General features: G+C 43.5%; 1 protein-coding gene across 2 annotated transcripts in view; it reads left to right on the top strand.

Annotated features, from left to right (window-relative positions):
* PALMD (palmdelphin) overlaps nt 1–16667 on the top strand; it is a 95407-nt gene that overhangs the window by 7278 nt on the left and 71462 nt on the right. The window contains exon 1 of one of the 2 annotated variants that reach the window (XM_053248079.1): nt 3307–3507. The exons of the other annotated variant lie outside the window; for it this stretch is intronic. The gene's annotated coding sequence lies outside the window, so the exon portion shown is untranslated. Of the gene's footprint in view, nt 1–3306; nt 3508–16667 lie in introns of those variants that run through there. 2 annotated transcript variants of the gene reach the window in all.

Here is a 16667-nt window from a genome sequence, read left to right as displayed (position 1 = left end):
GTGGGTGGGGGGGACGAAGGGGGATTTCTCTGGTGTAAACATGTCCTCAAACATTAAGCAACCATCCGTTTTCTCACCAAGTGTAGGCTTGCACGTGGAAGATTTTTGTACTTGTCCAAGAGCCAAATGGGGGGGTATCCCACCCCAAGCCCAGAGAGTTTCTGTAGACAAAAGGGGTAGTGGTGTCAGCATTTTGAACCTACCAATAATACAGAATAGTTTTAGGAGAAGCCTAGCCAGGCAGCTCAGCAGGGATGATTCAGCATATCTTTCCCTCACATGCGCTTGCTCTGAGACAAAAGCTTTAATCGGCTATACCTGCTAACTGGGCAAAGAGGCACCTTTTTGATGTGGTGATTCTCTTTATTTAGCAGGGGGAGAGTAACTGTCCCTATCAACCCCCAGCACAATACCTCCAGTGACTGTTGCTGGTGTCTATCTTGCATTTCTTTTTAGATTGTGAGCCCTTATTCTTATTTATTTATTATTTCTCTATGTAAACCGCTTGTTGAAAAGTGGTATATAAATATTTGTTGTTTTTGTTGTTGTTGAATCAGGGAATGGAGACAACACAGTTCAGGCAGAGTGCTAATTCCAGATTAGGCAAGGCCACAGGGCAGCAAGGCAGCTGGGGGCACAAATGCACAAAGTGAGCTGCTGAACCAGCAAAAGGCTGGTGCAGATGTTATATAGCCAGCAAGAGACCTGCCCCTTCCTGAATCTTTTGACCAATCCTACTCTAGAGGAAGTACCTGAACTGACCTCCACCTCCTCCTGAATAGGTCCATCAGGAGGGAAGCCGCAAGCAATCAAGTGAGCACTCCACCTTCAGAGCTGGAGTTCAGCCTTAGCAAGCATCACCTCGCTCCCAGGGACTCAAGGGCAATGGAAGGGGATCTGAGGATGGGTCAGAGCCTTTGTGGGTGGTACCAGTTCCCCAGTGCTTCTCAGTGGTGACTGCTCTGGGTCTGAGGGTCAGAGTCTGGGTGAACCCCAAAACCAAGTTATTGGCTATACAGCAAGTCAAAAATATAAGACATGCATGCACTGTGTTATTAAGAAATTAAGCATTTATACCATATATGGGACATTTTTTGTGCCATTTCAGGTGAGAAACACTAAGACACAGCAATAGGTGATTAGCCCATGTCCACTCAGTTAACCCATTGGAAGATTTCTTAGGTACAGTACAGCTTCTTCATTATTATCAGTGCTACCATATTTTTCAGTCCCAAAAGGGCAAGTTATTCTATTTAACAGCCTCGTATTCCCCTTTCTTTTTTTCTGTCTGTCTCGCTTCTGTGGTTCCTTTTAATTCCCTATAAAGGCTGATTCATACTTTATGTGTTATTTGTGTTTGCTGCCGGACCACCAATATATTTCTAGCAAACAGTATTTCTGTGTAAAGTGTAGGGCAGTTCTGAATTCATGGCTGAAGAGAAATTTGAACCAGAGACTTCTCAACACACAACACATACTTTGTAGTTCCATAATTTACATGGCAATATTGTTTGTACGTGTAAAACACCAGAGCTTGGACACCAGCTTCCTCTATAGCACACAAATCCAGTACACCTCAAAGCAATTAGTTCATTTTTGCAATGCATATTTATCATTTAAATACAATGCTATAGGCCAACACAACATTTTTTCAGCTGACGCATAATCCTGACATTTTGAAAGTCACATCAAGAACAGGTGAGTTTTTTCTTGTCTGCTGGAACACTACTCATCTTTGACCTGAAATAAAATCCCTGGAAAAGCACCAAGGAGTATTTCTGCATATGTTGTCCAAATGCTACATAGTCTGAGGGATCAGTGACACAGCCCCCATCTGACCTCTTGGCTCATGTTCTTATGAAAACAAACAGTGAATTGACTGAGGGGTTCTTTGCCTTCTCTGCTGCATGACTTTTCTCCACTCAGTCCCATTCATGTGTTTCTATGTATTCCCATACATAACTATTTCAAACATTTAAATATATTAGCAATAACACTTTAATATACTATAGTGTGAAATGCAAGCAGAAAAGGTATGCAACATGTAGGAGCTAAAGAAACATTTAAATCTCAATCACACACACAAACACACACGATAACTGAAACAAACTTTTATACATAAAACTAAAAAGGGCTGTTATGTATCATCAGATTCTTTTGCCAAAAAGTAAAATAAATGAAGAGTTTCAAAGATTTGCGGCATGGTCCTATGCACACTTACTTGGGAATAAGCCCCATTGAACTCAGTGGGATTTACTTCCAAGTAAACATGCATAGGAGTACATCCAATGCTTCTATAAATTCACAGAACTGAAGTGGGGGTGGGTCCACTGTTCCCCCTAAGGCATGCACATGTTCACACACTAACAAGTTTTTGGATGTCCGCTCAGTTCATTTTAGATCCTGCTCAGGTTGAATCAGGAAGGCCCCATTCTGAATACATGTGCACACACACTGCCTTGATACTGCCGCCCAGAACAAAACTCATTCCACACAGAGATGAAAAAAATTAGAGGGACCACAGATGGGTCCCCTGATCACATGTACCAGAGGGTCTCAAACATGTTTGGTTAGCTTCTCTTAGGAGCTTTCCCTTACAAGCCTCTGTCCCCACTAGCCATAGGTTCACAGCACAACAGCCTTGCTCTTTGCTCTTCCAGTAGGGCCCAGAGGATCTCCTTGAATGCTCTCGTGACTCTTATTGCCAGTGCCCATCCCACCCAGCAGACTTGTTTCTTGCACTTCAGGGCATGGCCTTCGGCATGGCCTTCACGGCACTACATTAACCACTTCTTCTTAATTGATTCTTTTAAGTGAAAACATGTTGACTATGTGCAAATTCCTGTCTAAGTCAGAAAATGATTAAAATCAGCATTGTTCCATTGACTTCAATAGAAGCTACACCCATCTATTCCATCAAAGGAATGGTAGTAATCATCAGGAGTAATAAATGCAGCAACATGCTTATGGATCCATGGGCAAAATGCTGACCTACTGATTTCATAACATGCCATAAGTCAAGCCAGCTGGACCAAGCCACTAATAAGGACATGGGAAAGCCCCCTTAGGGCCTCACACATACAGGCAAATAAAGCTCAGGGAAGCAAAAGCAAATGATAATTCATTCCCAGAAATATGCTTGGTTTGCTCATTCACATGCAAATTCCCAGGGTGCTCTGTTAGCTCGCAGCAATTTGAGGGAAATGGTAGTGTCCTAATTGTGAGAGCAAGCTATATTCAGAGTGAGCTTTTGTGTTTATTTTCTATGAGGAATGTAATGATGTGTGTTTTCCATAGAGCAGACAGGAGCACAAGAACCTTCATTCAGTGGAAAGCTTTCTGCTAGGGCGTGAACAGATAAAGTCAGCAGCAGGGGGGCCCTGAGGAAACAATGAGTCAGAATATATAGCAGCAACTGTTGCGTAAGACAGAGAAGCGTGGAAAAAGTCATGAGTGTGTTACTGTCAATCTCAGAGACGGAGAGTTTGCACATCAACTGGATATCAGGTAATGTGGGCTGCTTGGTAGCTGGTTCTGTGTGTGCTGATAAATATTTGCACACTGCCTCGATGGAATGCCAGGCATTTGACATGCATGTGCAGCTCGCCTAGGATATAAGCTTCCTGAGCTCTAGTTTGACTAAAAAGCGTGCTCGGCTAATGAGATCATACTAGAATTTAACTTAAGGGCCTGCTGGTGTAAAAATGGCAAACCACCCACTCTCCTTCAGAACAGTCACAGGGCAGCCATTAGGAAAGACTGAAGGGCACATGGCCCTTATATGGCTTGGCGGAGTCTGGATTTATACTGGATGCAGCCCATGGGGAAAGCTTTCCATACACATATGGTCATATTTCAATGTACTTCCTCTACATGCTGGCTAATGGCGGCTTCCCTCCAGGGGCAAATGGCAGCCTAAAGGGTGATTTTTGTCAGAACCACAGCATGGGCTTACCCCCTCTTGTCAAGCCATGAAATTGATTGCACCCCTCCTCACACAGCTGCTGTTTAAGAAATACCACAAACAGAAGGGCAAATGAGGTGATTAACATTACTCGTAGTTTAGTCCAGTGATCCTGAAAATCATATCCTAGAGATGTATATCTCAGGCGGTACAGAAATATGATAGATAGATAGATAGACAGATAGATAAGCATACATACATAAATATCCATTTGCATGTGTGTTGGAAAGATATTGGATTTCTTTGCCCAATATACCTTAGTCCTAAAGTTCTTTGTCTGATGCAATGACCCTTGGTTACTGAGCCATCTTCTGGAAATCAGAAAATAAATCTTCTTTAGTTCAATAGGGTTTGTACAATTGTATGATGAAATACTGACACCTGGATAAGATCAAGGGAAGCTTGAGATTTTTGAAAAATCTTTATGGGGACTAGATTGTATGCCTCAAGTACATATCTTCCAAAGAATAAAAGTATGCTGTCTTGTAATTTGCTCCCAGAGAAACGTTGGAATGACATCAGACACCTCATAAATGCAATAACAAATTGCAGATAAAATCACATGCATCCAAAATGGCTTTTCTCTCATTTTAAGAAAACTTATATTGATTGTTTAGACACAATGCTGACCTGGCTTCATTTGATTTATATTGTTCTGAATTACAGAGAATGGAACAGAATGGAACATAAACACAGCTAATCAGACTTAGAAGCATTAGTGTGACTCATGCTTGACATTAGTGTGACTTTTAGAAGACATACATTTTGCAAAGCCCTAAATATCAGAGGTTACCAAAAGCTCTTGTATTAAAACTATCATGCAGCATTTTTACTAAAGGGAACCATCTTGGGAATTTTTACTTTTCCTTGGGATGCACCTATGCAAACAGCACCACCGATCTGGAAGATCAGGCCTTCCCCATTGTGATATAGGAGGACCTCGGTATTCATGGGAGTTCCGTTCTGAGCTAGTACTGTGGATGCTGAAACCATGAATGCTGAAGCATTGGGGCAATAGAAATCCGGGGGTTAGGTTCCTGGTGCCTGGGGGGGAACGCAAATGCCAAAAAAGCCCCCCAAACACCAAAATAAAGGGTACTACCATGCTCCACAGGCATTCAGCAGTCCAGTGATGCCCCTTCCCCAGGCCCAAAGCCCAGTTTTTCCATGAAAAAGCATGGGGTAAATGCCTTTTACAAATTGAAATGAGCCACAAAATGGCTCCTTGTCATAAAATGGCAGCTGGAAATGACCTATGAGGTCACTTCTGGCCATCACCAACCCACATATATGTGGAATTAACCCCTTATTTTCTTATTTCCCCCCACATATACTGAGGTCGGAAATTTTACCCGGCTGCAGATATGCAAAACCACAGATGTAGAGTTCGGATATGGAGATTCTCCCATACGCACTGTATGGAATTCACTTCCACAGTATAGCAACAAGATTCAAGGGCTGGTTGGCTACCACACTCTATTCTCTGCTCAGTACACCATCCCTCCCCTGCCCTGCCCCCCGAAAATTAGGAGTTATAGACTCTGCTAATTCTTAAAAGGAAAGTAGGATTTTTTGAATATATGAGACAGCTCTAATGGTTCATATTAAATAATGCTCATCATTGGCATAACTGGCAGTAGCTTTGAATCTATGCTGTTTTCAAAATGATCATTCGATTTCCACACCCAGTGCCATATTTGCATGATTCGCACAGCCCACCTTTCACAGTTCTGCAGGGAACTGCAGATGGGAAAACTTAGCAGCTCCTTCTCTGTCATTCTGCCTTGGTGTTTTCTTCTTTCAGAAGTGCTTCCTCTGTCTCCATCTGAATTGGCAATGGTATGTTCACAGTCAATCATCTTTTCCATTCCCTCACTGCTGCTTCAGGCAATGGTTTAACAACAATCTCAGACTGTCAATCCCCTGACTTCATTGCATCTGATTCTGCTGTCACTCCTGCTTATTGCCTGCTTTGGAACTCACTCTGCCAGAGTGGGGAGCACATCCGAGCTGGCTGCCAGGGCAGTCAATTCAGCCATTAATGGTGAGAGCAATTTCCACATGGAGAAGTGCACCACTGTGTATCTTGTTCTTCCCAGCAGGTTTCTCTTTCACTATTCTTACTCTGCCGCTAATATATTTGGAAACTTCTGCCTCGCTTGGGTATTCTTTCTCAGCATCATATGCCAGCTGGACTTATTCTCCAGATCACATCTGTCACCACTACTGTTCCTCTGACCCAGTTTCATTAGATCAGGGGTTCCCAACCTTCCAACGTAGTTGGACTACAATTCCCATCATCCCCAGCCACAATGGCTGAAGGCCAAACCACATCTGTGGACCCAAGGCTGGGAATCCCTGCATTTGAGGGTATCAGAGATCCAGACAAAGCTCTGTGGGATGGCTCAGACTCCCAAATGCATTCACTCTCTTGTTGCATCCTCCATTCCAGGTATACAAACACATGTAGATGTGTTTTTGTTAGGAGACATGCCTCATTATATGCCTCCTTTTGTTAGGAGACATATACTAATAAATATACTTATAATTATAAATATACTAATAATATATTTTTTGTTAGGAGACATATACTAATAAAATGCTCATAAACTTAGATGGATAGGTGGAGGATAGAGCACTCTGGGTCCCTAGTTTTCCTGGTTCTCTCTTCCTGCTATGCAACTCCCATTCCACTTTCCTGTCTCCCCTTCCCACCAATTCACAACCTGTCGCTTTCAAGCACAGATCTGCTTCTTCTTTGACTGGTAGCTTCCAGCCAAGGCCACTCTGCACTCGGAGTGAACTGGCTCGGCCCCTCCCCTCCTTTAGCAAAGGATAGCAGCAAGCTAATGCACCAATTAACTCAGCCAGAAGAACGCAGATAAGGCCCATGGAGGTAACTCTCCCCCTTCACAAAAGAGGTCGAGTAAGTGAGATGCACGAGATGCACCCATTAAAAGTACTGATTGGATTATTGGGCCCTCCGTCTATGCAGATTTCCCCTTCTCACGTCTATGCATTCTGTTGTCATGACAATCAGCCTTGGTGTGTGTCAGCAATTTCCACATTGTTACACTCAGGAAGAGCGTTCAGCAACAATGGAATCCTTGCAGGTTCCACCCAACACACCTATTCAGCAAAGAAGGGCAACAGGAATGTGGCCCCAGGATATGTTCTTGGGTATATCAAGCCCCAATTTCATGATCCAGTGTGCTCTTTGCATACCATCTACCTTGGAGTCACCAGCTGCTTGGTGGATTTACTGTTCACAGGCCATCACACCAGGCTGTGTCCATTTCTTCGTGCCACTCTCCAGATCTGTTTTCCTGCTTATCCTGAACTTCCCAGTCTTCCTTGCTAACATAGGAAACTGGTTCCATGGAGGAAGCACCCCCATGGATTCACCTCTGTCAGCTAACCCCTCTCACCTTCTCGCCCCTGCCTCTGATCGAGCTGTCCCTGAGAAACGAGGCCCTTCAGTTGTTCTAGGAACCCTGAATGCTCTTCATCCAGATCAGGTGATATGAACGTTTGCCCCTCACTGGGCCCAATTCTATCCCTATTCCCTTTTCTTAAATCCAACCGACTCCTTCTCTAAAGCCTCTTTCTCTTGCCCACCTGGGAATTTATACAATTAGGACTTTAAGCTAAAAGCACCTCTTTGCAGTTAAATGTATCTTGAACAGAATTGCTTTAACTTCATATTTCTTTCCGTTGTACCCCTCCCTCCAATAAAAACTTTCTTTTGCTTTTTGAAACTTCAACCTTGCCTCAGTCCAGTCATTTCCGCCCTAAGCCATGTTGGAAGGGCGGTATAAGAATCAAATCAAATCAAATCAATAAATAAATATTTCCTGGGTCCACAACTTTGTGTAAATTTAATCTGCTGTGGAACCTTTCCTTTCTGAGCTAATTTCCCAATGCAAGCCTGAACACAAATTTAGGGGTGTTCACCAATCATCCTGGGGGAGTTCCATTAACAGATGCAGTGAGACACATTGCACACCCAGTCACACTGAGGCATCCCTGACAATGATGGAAACTGAGTGCTAAGCATGAAAAATGGGTTTTGCTCTTGTCACAACAGTGTCTCTAGCTGTAGCACTTTATTTTTCCCCACAAGTGTGACTAGGAATATACAGCATATACTCAAAGACACCACCATATAGAGAACTAAACATGCTCTCTGTCCCTAGTAACCAAAGCCACTGAAAACCAAGCTTGCTCCTATCTGCATAACCCCACCCTGTCATCTGCAACGCCTCATCCTGGTTCTGAGTGGCATATGAGGAACTGGCTTTTTAATGTATATCTTTGTTACTAACTTGCCTTGATCTGTCCTGCACTGCTGCCACACACCCTCCCACCTTTTCAGTGGGATTTCAATAACAATGATAAACCTGCCTTGGAACTTGGTATTATTATTATACACTGCTTTTCAACAACAAAGTTCACAAAGTGATTTACATGCAGTACACTTTACTCGTGCGGTACAAAAAATAGGTGTGAAACTGTACTACCTCCTCATGGTAAAAATGTCAGGTGTTTTGATGTGTCCATGTTTCTGGCTAGCCTGTCTTGTTGATGTGGAATACAAAGGGATAAGTGGTTACATAAGTGATGTGGAATACAAAGGGACACAAAGTGGTTAGAGTGCTGGACTAGGACCAGGGAGACCCGAGTTCAAATCCCCATACAGCCATGAAACTAGCTGGGTGACTCTGGGCCAGTCACTTCTCTCTCAGCCTAACCTACTTCACAGGGTTGTTGTGTGAGAGAAACTAAAGTATGTAGTACACCGCTCTGGGCTCCTTGGGGGAAGAGCGGGATATAAATGTAAAAAAATAAAATAATAATAATTTGAACATGTTTTAAGATGGACATATTGCACTTAAATGGTTTCTTCTAATACAAGCAAAATTATCAGGTCTATGTTTAGTCTCTTGCAGGCAAAAAGGCACTGGTTGAATCACACATCAAAGAGCTTCTTTCATTATCTAAACTGTCTCAGATTTAAGGTAGGATGCCTGTTGCTTATGCTAACTAGGGTCCTTAGGCATTATCCAAATATAATGCAAGATAAGTATCAGACAGACCACACCTCTCATCCTATTGGCATGCGATGTCTCATCTTTGGAAAACCTGTGTTCCAGGAGTTGAAAAGTAAAAACTAACTAAGCTGGGTTCCTGGATATTACCCTATTTGTAAGTGGAGGAGGAAACAATCTACAACATTCATAGCTCCAGCTCACCATTCAGCTGGTCCAGGTTGCAATTCTAGAAAAGTTCAATTGACCGCCCACTGCCTTGTTATAAGAGGCAATCTTGAGACCCCTCTGAATGTTTCAAAACTCAGAATCATTAGAAACAATCAGTGAAATCCTAGTGTCTTTCTTGGGGTGTGAAAATCAATAAAATATGGAGCAAGATTATATGGCCAGAAGTTCATAGCTACATCCTGTCTTTATTTTCTTCTTGCAATCTTTTTGATCTTACAGCTGACTATCAGAGGCGTAACTAGGGAAAACGGCGCCCGGGGCAAGCACTGAAATGGCGCCCCCCCGCCCCCCCAACATACTACATTATACTTAGGTTTTTCCTCACAAGCGCCCGCCGCCGCCACCAAGCCAGGCCACTGACAGGCCGCCAGGCGCCAGCAAAGCAATGGGGGGGGCGGGCAGCGCGGAAGGGACCGCTCGTGGGGGAGGGGGCACCAATGCGCTCCCTTGACTGCTGCAGTGCTGCTGCACTGAGCAGGAAACATTTGTATTAACAAAAAATTAAAAAAAAAATTTAAAAATTGTCATGGCAGCGCCCCCCACGTGACCAGAAAAGATGGCGCCCGGGGCACGTGCCCCCCCTGCCCCCCCTATAGTTACGCCTCTGCTGACCATATGAAGCTTGTGACTAGCCTGAATTTTCACTACTGTATTGGTAACAAGTTGTTCTAGAAGAACTAATCTGCCTACTTTCCTTTCATTATCCCTACAACTGGACTAAATTTGGTCCAAATTGATTAGCAGTTCACAAGTTAGCCCATTTGCACCTTTTTCAGTTCAACAATGTCCTTTTTTAGATGAGGTGACCAGAATTGTACTCAGTACTCCAGGTGTGGCCTCACCATCGTTTTGTATAAGGGCATGATAATATTAGCAGTTTTATTTTCAATCCCCTTCCTAATGATCCCTAGCATGGAACTGGCCTTTTTCACAAGCTGCCTCACATTGAGTCGGCACTTTCAGTGAGCTGTCCACCACGACCCAATGTTTACACTTGTCAACATTGAACTGCATTTGCCATGTTGTCGCCCACTCCCCTAGTTTGGAGAGATCCTTTTGGAGCTCTTCACAATCTGTTTTGGATTTCACTACCCGAAAGAGTTTGGTATCATCTGCAAATATGGCCACCTGGCTGCTTACCCCTACTTCTAGATCATTTATGAATAAATTAAAAAGCACCGGCCCCAGTACAGATCCCTGGGGGACCCCACTTCTTACTTCCCTCCATTGTGAAAACTCTCAATTTATACCTATCCTCTGTATCCTGTCCTTCAACCAGTTAGCAATCCACATATGTACTTGTCCCCTTATTCCATAACTGCTAAGATTTCTCTGGAGTCTTTGATGAGGAACTTTTTCAAAAGTCCAGGTATACTATGTCAACTGGATCACCCTTATCCACACACTTGTTGACACTCTCAAAGAACTTCAAAAGGTTTGTGAGGCAAGATTTACCTTTGCAGAAGCCATGCTGGTTCTCCCCAGCAGACCCTGTTCTTCTATGTGCTTTACAATTTATCCTTGAGGATGCTTTCCATCAATTTGCCTGGAACGGATGTTAAGCTAACTGGCCTGTAATTTCCCGGATCGCCCCTGGATCCCTTTTTGAAAATTGGTGTTACTTTTGCTACTTTCCAGTTTCCGGTACAGAGCCTGAGTGTAGGGATAAGTTATATATTTTAGCAAGGAGGTTGGCAATTTCAAATTTGAGTTCTTTGAGGACTCTTGGATGGATGCCGTCTGGCCCCGGTGATTTGCTAGTTTTCAGTTTTTCCAGACAGTTTAGAACATCATCTCTTGTCACGTCTATCTGACTCAGTTCTTTAGCCTCCATCCCTAAAAAGCTTGTTTCAGGGACAGGTATATGCTCAGTATCCTCTGCTGTGAAGATGGACACAAAGGACTCATTTAACTTCTCTGAAACCTCCATATCCTCCTTAATAATCCCTTTCACTTCCTCATTATCGAACAGGCCAATCGCCTCCCTGGCAGGTTTCCTGCATCTGATATATTTAAAGAAATTGTTGTTATTCCCCTTGATGCTTTTAGCTAAATGTTCCTCAAATTCTCTTTTTACCTCCCTTATTGTCACCTTGCATTTCTTTTGCCAGAGTTTGTGTTCCTTTCTGTTCTCCTCATTTGGGCAGGCCTTCCAATTTCGGAAGGAAGTCTTCTTTCCTTTTATGGCTTCCTTGACATTACCTGTTATCCATGCTGGCATCCTCCTGGACTTAGTGGTACCTTTCCTCCTTTTGGGTATACAATCTAACTGGGCTTCTGGTATTGTGGTTTTGAGTAAACTCCATGCATTCTGGAGTGAAGCGACTCTCCGGATTTTCCCTTTCAGCATTCTTTTCACCATACTCCTCATTTTGGAGAAGTTTCCTCTTCTGAAATTCAAAGTTTCTGAGTTAGACTTCTTTAGTGATTCTCTCCCCACATGTATGCTGAATTTGATCACACTATGGTCACTGTTCCCTAAAGGGTTGATGACACTGACATCCCGCACCAGGTCCTGGGTGCCACTCAGGATTAAGTCCAAGGTCACCTTCTCTCTGGTTGGTTCCAAGACCATCTGTTCTAGGGCAATGTATCTAGAAATTTGAACTCTTTGTCATTACCTGACTGTAAATTTACCCAGTCTATGTGTGGGTAATTGAAGTCACCCATTATTACAGCCCTGCCTCTCCTTGAAGCCTCCCTGATTTCCTCCTGCAACACCCAGTCACTGTCAGCATTTTGATCCGGAGGACGATAGCATGTCCCCCAGTAGCATATTTCCTTTCAGGCCTTGTATAGTCACCCACAGGGTTACTGTGGAGGACTCCATCCCACCTAGGTTTTTCTACTTTTTCTATCTCTTCTTTAACATACAGTGCTACTCCACCTCCAAGGCACCCCTACCTGTCCTTTCTATAGAGTTTATATCCAGGGATAACAGTGTCCCACTGGTTCTCACAGTTCCACCATGTTTCTGTTATGCCCACTATATCTATTTCTGTATTAGCAACCAGGCACTCCAGCTCACCCATCTTGGCTTGGAGGCTTCTGGCATGGTATATAAGCACCTATACACTGAATCACTTCCTTGGTGTATGCTATCTTTCTTTTGACTATTTGACGAGCTGGCACAGGCTTCTGTCTGCTCTTTATGTGGTTCTGCTCTGTCCCCTTCTGTTTTATCTGAATCCTCTGCACCCTCGCACTTTAAGGGATGGCAAACTTTTTTATTTTAAGCACCAGCAGTCTGGTTCCATCTTGGTTCAAGTGCAACACGTCCCTTTTCTAGAGGCCTTGCTTGCCCCAAAATGTGTCCCAGTGTCTAACAAATCTAATCCTCTCCTACCGGCACCAAAGTCTCATCCACACATTGAAACCCCTCAGCTCTGCCTGTCTCACTGTACCTGCGAGTGGAACAGGTAGCATTTCTGAGAATGCTACCTTGGGGATCCTGGACTTCAAAACGCTACCTATCAGCCTAAATTTGGCTTCTAGGACCTCCCAACTACATTTCCCCACATTGTTGGTGCCAACGTGCACCACAACAGCTGTCTCCTCCCTAGCACTGCCTAAGAGCTTATCTAGATGCTGCGTGATGTCCGCAACCTTCGCACCAGGCAGGCAAGTCACGGTGCAGTCAACACGCAGGTCATAAACCCATCTCTCTATACCTCTAATGATCAAATCACCCACTACAAAGAGCCCTCCCCCGGAGGAGTATCCCTTGTGCTAGAGGATATGGGCTCATCATCCACTGAAGAGGTCCCTTCTAAAGGAGTGTTTCCCTCTTCCTCAGATCGATTCCTCCTTCCCTGAGACCTTCATTCTCCCTGAAAGCAGCAGATCTATCAGCCCTAGAGTGGGATGCTTCTACCATGTCCCTGATGGTCTCATCCGCATGCCTCTCTGTCTCTCTGAGCTTCTCCAAATCCGCCATCTTGGTCTCAAGGGAAAGAACTTGTTCTCTGAGAACCAGGAGCTCCCTGCACTGAGCATGTATGAGCAAACAGTCATACATGCAACACTCTTTGCAATACACTAGGAAGTGCCCCCTCTTCTGCTGGCTTTCTAGCTTCATACTAGTTTTGTTGGCTATTTACAGTATTTAGAGATAGCTTATTTGAAGGATAGGTCTCTGCTGTAATGGTCACCTATTTAACTGTCGAAACAGCCTTTCTCAGGGATATGAGGGAGGGATTTATACTTACCTTCTCTTCTCCACTGGGCTCCTTGTGATCACACGGGCTTGTTCCAGGCTCTCCCACACTCTTCCCGCTAAACTCCAACATCCTGTTTGCTATCCCTGTTTGCTATGCTCTTGGGCCTACACCCAAGTAGGCTTCAGACTGAGACACAGGATGTGGTTCAAAGGAATGTGGGGCCTCACACAGCCCTAGCTGACTCCACCCCTTCCAGGCAGGGACAAACTGAAACACAGGAATTTGCTAGCCCTGGCAAATGCTAGCCCTGACAAATAACACACAGAGAGACTATGCTAGCCCTGGCAAATAACACACACACAGACTAGGACTTATCCCTTAAAGAGGAACCAGCCCCTCAAAATCTCCCCTCCTCCTGTTAGTTAGTTTAAAGGGGGAAAGGGCTATTTAATATTTAACCCGGTTTCAGGGTTTTAATTACTGTGATTGTTTAATTGTTGTTTTAAAATGTTTTAAAATTGTTAATTGTTGTTATATTGTTTTTAATTTTTGTTTTAGCTTTATACTGTTTTAGTGGTTTGTTTTAATTGTAAACCACCCTAAGCCTTTTTGGAAGGGTGGTATAAAAATAAGATAAATTAAAATAAAATATAAATAAATGTTGTTGATTAGAAAAGCTTGCTCACCTCCTGAACCTGCTTCTGCTCTTTCCGGTGTAGGCTTCAAACTGAGACACAGGATGTGGATCAACCTATGCACAACAATGGTTGGCTGTAGGGCTGCTTCACATATTTCAGGCTATATGCATCTATTTCATCATGCATTGAAAATATTTTGAGGGAAAATAGCCAATTGCAACTCCCTTGCAGAAATGCTAGAAAAGACACATGTAAGCACTTCAGATATCACACTGTACAGTTGTAATCTATAATATGTGAACATGTTCCAACCTTAGACTGGATACACTTGGGAACAAGTGCCTTCTGTCAGTTTTGATTTTTCCACATGTGCAACTACAGCTGACTCAATCAGATAGATAAGGATTTGGAATCAAAAGGTGGGATATAAATGTTCAGGGACATTCAGAGGACCACTAGCCATTGTGCTCCTCTGGATGACACCCATTATAATTTGTAGTTATGACAGCTATTATTTTTCTTTTAGTTGTTACCAGGGCGTAGCAAGGTTGTAGTGGGCCCAGAGCCAAGATTTTAAAATGGGCCCTCCCTCACTGAAGCTCAGCTCATGAAGTAAAGAAATCTTAAATGAGGCTGAAGAGTAGTAACAAAAAGCACAGTACAATTTATACATATGACCTATGTGCCACAATAGAACATCATCCTAAATTATTTTTAAAAAGATTTTGTAAATTGTGGACGATGCAAATCATTTAATGGTACTAGAGAAAGACATGCTGTTCTGGTAGCTCCAGGTCTTAACACTCACCTCAATTTCAGAGGATGAATACAACTAAAGGAAGCCCGGGCAGGTGCGTGGCTGGGGGAGTTAGTCATGTGACTTACCTCGGGTGGGGGGGGCCTGTTATGGACACCACAACATATAAGAACCAGAGGTACCAACTCAGAAGTATGTGAAATATAGGCCTGTGTCTGATTTCATTTTATATTAAGAAATGAAATAATACCTGAACTCGAGGTGAACTGGCATACTAGATCTCAACTGCTCTGTGAAGGAGGAGACAATCCAGCATTGTATTGTGAAATGGCTACTCAAAGGAAGACAAAAGCCAGGCCTGAATGCTGAATGCTATATCCAAATGCTAAAATGTGACTCACTACCAGATAATGTCTGTGGAAGAGGCCAGGGGCTGGTCTCCCCTCTCCTGTTACAAGAAATCCATGTTAATCCTTGCCAACGATTAACTAAATTGCTCTCTATAGAGATTCAACATAGGTAAATGCATACAGAGAAAACTCCTATAGACTATAATTCTTACCTCACTGACAGGATGCTTCTGCCCTAGCCAAATGTATTGAACTCATCTCACACAAGAAATAATGTAATTGCTGTCTCACACAAATAGAACTAATTCTCTCACTAACTCCTGACTTTTAACACCTTTTGGGGTCAGACTGGCAATTGGGGGAAGATGCAATTTGTAGCTCTGAGATGCAGATTTGCTTTGGGCAATGTCTCCCCCCCTCCCTTCCTAAGCGCACAGTTTACAGAAGATGAGATTGAGATCTCTCTGGACTGGCCAATATCCTGAATAATTAAAAAGACATTGTCCAAAAGGTAGCAGCAAGTTGCCACCTTTTTGGGACCCAGGAAAAGATGAGATTTGAATAGACTCTATGAGAGAGAGATATCAAAGAAAAATTACACTATAAAGAATCAGGCTACTGGACAGAGAGTCAGCAGTCTTGTGCCTACGGGCAATCTTTTGCCTAGAGCTGCTCAACAAGGATCCCAGAGTTTGCTGCTAAGCAACCGCAGGAACTCTGTCCATGGACAGGAGCTGTCTGTGACTTCTACTGCACAGTGAGAAGTCAAGACTTCCCCAGCCATGGTGCTCTGGCTCTCAGCCGTGATCTGAGCAACTGCAAACGCTCCTGTCTCCCGCCAAGCGCCTCGCTCCTTCAAGCTGAAGAGATTCACCGCTCTCAAGTCTCTCTGATCCGGGTAATATGCTGCTCCTTACAAGCCTTGAGCCCCTCCATCTTTTCCCCTCCTTCTCCTTCCCCCACCCTTTTCCTCTACTAATTCCTGAACCATGCCAGCCCTCAGCTTTCCTAACACACACACACCCCTTTTTCCATCTATGTCTGAATTGTATTAGGCTCTAGGAAGATTTAATGCACACACATATGTTAGTTAGGAACACGGTTGAATATTGGTACTGGCTAGGATGTTCTGTTTAAATACTGTTGGTAATATTGATAGAGTATTCTGCTTTCTGCTCAACTAGAATTGATGTTGTTATTCTTTTTTATACTCAATAAAGCCCATTGAATCTTTGAGGATTGGTTTGATCTCCTTTCTTCCATGCGCCCAGATCCTACATGGTCACCATATAAAAGAACTTGGTCACTTGGTGACACTATGAGCCAGGCCTAATTTGGTATGCTAGCTATTGAGCATATTTAGTATATAAATCAGGCCTGGACCGTAATACCCCCAAGGCAGTGGGTCCCCAGACAACTGTCTCCCCTTGCCCTATTATAGTTACACCCCTGGTTGTTACCACCCAAAATGAATAACACTGAGCTAGATGTACCAAAGACTCCATGTAAGGCAGTGCAG

The sequence above is a fragment of the Hemicordylus capensis genome, chromosome 4 (assembly GCF_027244095.1).
Source record: "Hemicordylus capensis ecotype Gifberg chromosome 4, rHemCap1.1.pri, whole genome shotgun sequence".
Lineage (NCBI taxonomy): Eukaryota > Metazoa > Chordata > Lepidosauria > Squamata > Cordylidae > Hemicordylus > Hemicordylus capensis.
This window is presented reverse-complemented; position numbering and strand designations above follow the sequence as displayed.